The sequence below is a fragment of the Pristis pectinata genome, chromosome 15, assembly GCF_009764475.1.
Source record: "Pristis pectinata isolate sPriPec2 chromosome 15, sPriPec2.1.pri, whole genome shotgun sequence".
NCBI lineage: Eukaryota > Metazoa > Chordata > Chondrichthyes > Rhinopristiformes > Pristidae > Pristis > Pristis pectinata.
In genome coordinates, this window is record NC_067419.1 from 44708489 (window position 1) to 44712759 (window position 4271).

General features: G+C 34.6%; 1 long non-coding RNA gene across 1 annotated transcript; it reads left to right on the forward strand.

The window, feature by feature from the left end:
- The first annotated feature begins 268 nt into the window (after nucleotides 1-268).
- Nucleotides 269-672, forward strand: LOC127578161 (uncharacterized). Its single transcript, XR_007957486.1, has 3 exons — nucleotides 269-356; nucleotides 447-473; nucleotides 577-672. It is a non-coding gene; the product is annotated as an uncharacterized LOC127578161 (long non-coding RNA).
- The last annotated feature ends 3599 nt before the right edge of the window (nucleotides 673-4271 follow it).

The following is a 4271-nucleotide window of genomic DNA, read 5'->3' on the forward strand; positions in this document are numbered from 1 at the left end:
ATGACATCATGTGGCTTCTGTTTGGATGAAAGGACAAAAGGAATAAAGGAGCAGATGTAGGCTATTTGATCTCTTTAGGTTGTTCTGTTATTCAATAAGATCAGGTTTAAAGTTCTACCTCAAATGCATATTTCTGAACTATGCAATATTTCTAAATTTCTTCTCAGTGTTAAGTTGCACTCTGGCAATATGAGATACACTTGACAGATCAACTGGTATTTATCCAATTTTGTGGACCATAAAAAATTGTGATTCCAATTTTTTTTGCAGTGGAAATCGTAAAGGAGAATCACCATATGCTAGAGGAGCACCTTGTACCTATTGTGGTCCAGATTTTTGCAGGAACAAATTGTGCAGTAAGTTGAGAAGTCAAATAGATTTCTCTTTTTCTATTATTAATTTCAGCAACTATTTTTTGACTGGCTCTTTTCTCTTTCTATTATCAGGTGATCCAGATCGTGAAGTAATCAATCGTATGTTTTATCCATTAATATAAATATATTTATTATTATTTATTACAAATAATGTTAGGATTATTATGGCAAATTATTTACATTTTTTTTTCATATTCTACAGAATATCCTCAATGGAAACCAGATTTTGGGTCTGCCTTCACTTTGTTGTCAAACTACCTACTGCTACTAATATCTATTACTATAATATACATTTTATGGTAACTCCCCAAACAAATTCTGTGTATTATTTGGATCTTCCTTTCCTAGTTTTCCTCTGTTTCAACTGTACTATCAGTGCTCCGTCACAATTGTTAGTCGGGGATTCAATGACATCTTTCCATTCTTGATAGACTCCCCTCAAAGCTTTTCACCTTGTATTTGTAGAATGCTCAAGCTTTTGTTGAATTAAGCTAAATATATTCAAGTTAGATACTAGTTTGCGGGATTCAAATTTATTACCTGCAGGTGCTCAACCAGATGCCAGAAAACATTATCATATCCAATTGACTAAACTTTTAATTTCTCAATGACCACAGTATCCTTGTGCTGAATATTAAAAAACATTGTTAATAATTGGGGTGAGGTTTATTATTTAAGGTAGTCTTTTTACCATTAGTTTTTATCATCTTGTTTATAGTGTCAAAAATTTAAACCATTAAAAGAGCTAAAAAAAGAACAGGGTACAAATTACATTCAGCATTACAATTAATTCTACTGGGATAGCAGACAGGGATTATGAACATGTATTAAATAGTTGAGAACAGCATTATTTGTAGTTTCTGCCATTTACTGCATGTTAATACATTCCCGATACTACATTGTGTACCGTATTTCCTCATCATCTGAGCCCTTGCGCTAGAGAAAGAAATTAAACTGAATTCCACTCCAGCCATTAAAATGGAGAAAAACTGCTGGCGGTGACAGGTTTTGCTGTCTTGGACATTTTATTATCTTGTTTAAACAGTCCCATTACCATCTGATCGCCTGATGGACATAATTACATTCTGAACAAATTCAGTCTTTAAGAAATAAATACGTATTTTGTATAGTCCACTGAGTTAAAGTAAAAATCATTTTGCACTGTACTGACATGCTGTATAAAATACAACTGCATTCAGGTTATGTGCAGCATTTATGTCTTTTATTGTACGAAACAACAAAAACGAAATAGTGTAGATACTGGAAATTTGAAATACAAATAGAAAATATTGGAAATACTCAGAATATCAGGCAGCATTTGGCAGAGACGAAAAGAATTGGAAGAATTTCAGACTGTAAGGTCACCAATTTGAGACATTAACCCTGCTCTCCTCCCACAATTACAGCCTGACCTGGTGAGTATTTCCATCATTTACTGTAATTATTTAATATTTTTTGTCTAAGGTTCTGAAAATCAAATTTAAGAATTACTTGTTTAAAGGTGAGTTTCAATGGACAACAATTGATGTAGTATATGCATTCTTATCCAATTGTAATTAATTTATTTGCTTCACATTAGTTTTTAATAATCAAGTATTTTTGAGGCCCTTGGATTAATGCATGTAAGAAATTGTTTGCTCCTCATATTACTGCTAAGTATTTGATAGGTTTTAGCAAACATTTGGGATTGGCAGTGTGAAGATGGAACAGCCTTTTAAATTAACAAAATCTGGATTTCTGCATGCAATGTGTTAGACTTGGTGTTAAATAAGCATATCAAATATATCAAAAAAGATTAAAGACTTTACACTAAAATCAGTAATAGGGATTCCATTAGAATACTGTAAATTTAAATATTTAGTTACCTAATTCAACAAAAATGCCTCAGACAGGCACTCATCTTTCTTGACACTAATCCTATCACTAAAGTCCTATCTTAGAGTGATCACTGCACAATGTTAGGGAAGCTAATCTGGAACATATTGTATATATTTTGTATTGATTGTTTCCTTAATGACATGTGAAATCTTTTCCTCATTTAGAATTTCAAATGGATTTAAGTTGTCATGTAGGATTTCAACTATTTTCTTACTTTAATTTTAACTTCTATAAATTGAACAATGTGCATATAATTATAATAGCTTTATATATCTTTGTTATTAATAAAGTGCATGTTTTATGTTGGCTAAAAAGCAATTTTCTCCAATCTGTTTAAGACAGCAGTGCTTCATTATGAATCCTTTCCCTTTAATGTTTAGAAGATTCTCAACTACATCTATTTAAAATAAGCTTATATTGTGAATTTTCTAGGAGAAAAATTGAATATGTTCCTCCTGCAATCGTAAGCCTTGTTCCTGTGGAAAAACTATACATCTATTATCTATTATTTGTGGGCTGACAATGCTCGATGCCCCTTTTAGGTTATTTTCACCTGCCAATTTTTCACTGTAAGCTTTGTCATCAAAGGCTTGTTTGACTGATAAGGTTATCTCCTTGGATCCATTACCTGTCCTTATCCCTTGTAATATCATCTTGCACATTTGTCCTCATAAAGTTATTTACAGGTGCATTTGATAGCTACTTTGCTTTAGGGTTTCCATTCCATTCACTACTTGTCAAGCTGTCAGTTTGCTCATCCACTCAATTGTTCCTAATTCCCCAAAACCTTTAGTCTCTCCCCACCAGTCTATTCAATCCTTTAAGCACAAGTGGGGATGAAGTGTACCCACTAAAAAATTTGGCATGACCCCACTGAAATGGCAACCAACAAAATACCAAAACCATCTCTCTGCTGGAGGTGCTATTGAGTGTTCCTTTAGAATGCCAAAAATATGTTTTAGTTGTCTTGATTCTGCTCTTGAGGGCTATTTCAATAAGCACCTGTCAAGGATGGTAGTGGTCTATTGTGCAAACCATGATATAGTACCGCAATAAGGGATGTGCAAAGATGATAGCATTCATAGCCATTCACTTATCTACCATGTTAATGAACCAAAAAAATTATTTGGGTTAGTTAAATATGATTCACCCTTAACAAATCCATGCTATTGGGGCTCTATTAACAGATTCCAATAATTTACCATGAACAGACAATGGACATTTATCTTTCCTATTGTTTAATAATTTATCCATCCCATCTAATATTCAATGCTAACATGATATTGGATATGATTCCACTGCTGCTTTTATTTTACAACCATGTATGAAAAGGCAAGTTCTTGTCATCCACTACACATCCAGTTTAACATTCTAATTATCCTATCTTGTAGGAACAAAGGACTACAGATGCTGGAATCTAGATGAAAAACACAATGATGCTGGAGGAACTCAGCAGGCCAGGCAGCATCCATGGAGAAAAGCAGGACTCTGTAGTCCTGAGGAAGGGTCCTGACCTGAAACGTTGAGCACCTGCTTTTCTCCACAGATGCTGCCTGGCCTGCTGAGTTCCTCCAGCATCATCGTGTTTTTCATCCTAATTTGTGGGTAAGTTATGTGATTGAGCAGGTACGAGTAAAAGACCATGTGGTGAATGAAAGGGAGAAAGATCTATGATTAGCAGACCATTTATGGGCGGGGTGCTGAAAAGTTTGGTCCAGCTTTGGCACTGATGTCTGTTGCTGGACCTGCAGGATAAACCAGGACCACAATACAGCCACACAATTGTAAGAATTGTGGCAAGAGTTGATACAGCTGGTAACACCATCATCCTTGAGAATCAAGGTTGTGAGTTTGAAACTAGCTCCCAAATTTGAGCATCCTCATGTCACACTTGGATCTTTTGACATAAGAACTAGAAGCAAGATTAGGCCATTTAGCCTCTTGAGCCTGCTTCATTATTCAACAAGGTCATAACTGATTTACGACATTGAAACATTAATTTCCTACCTATCCCCCTAC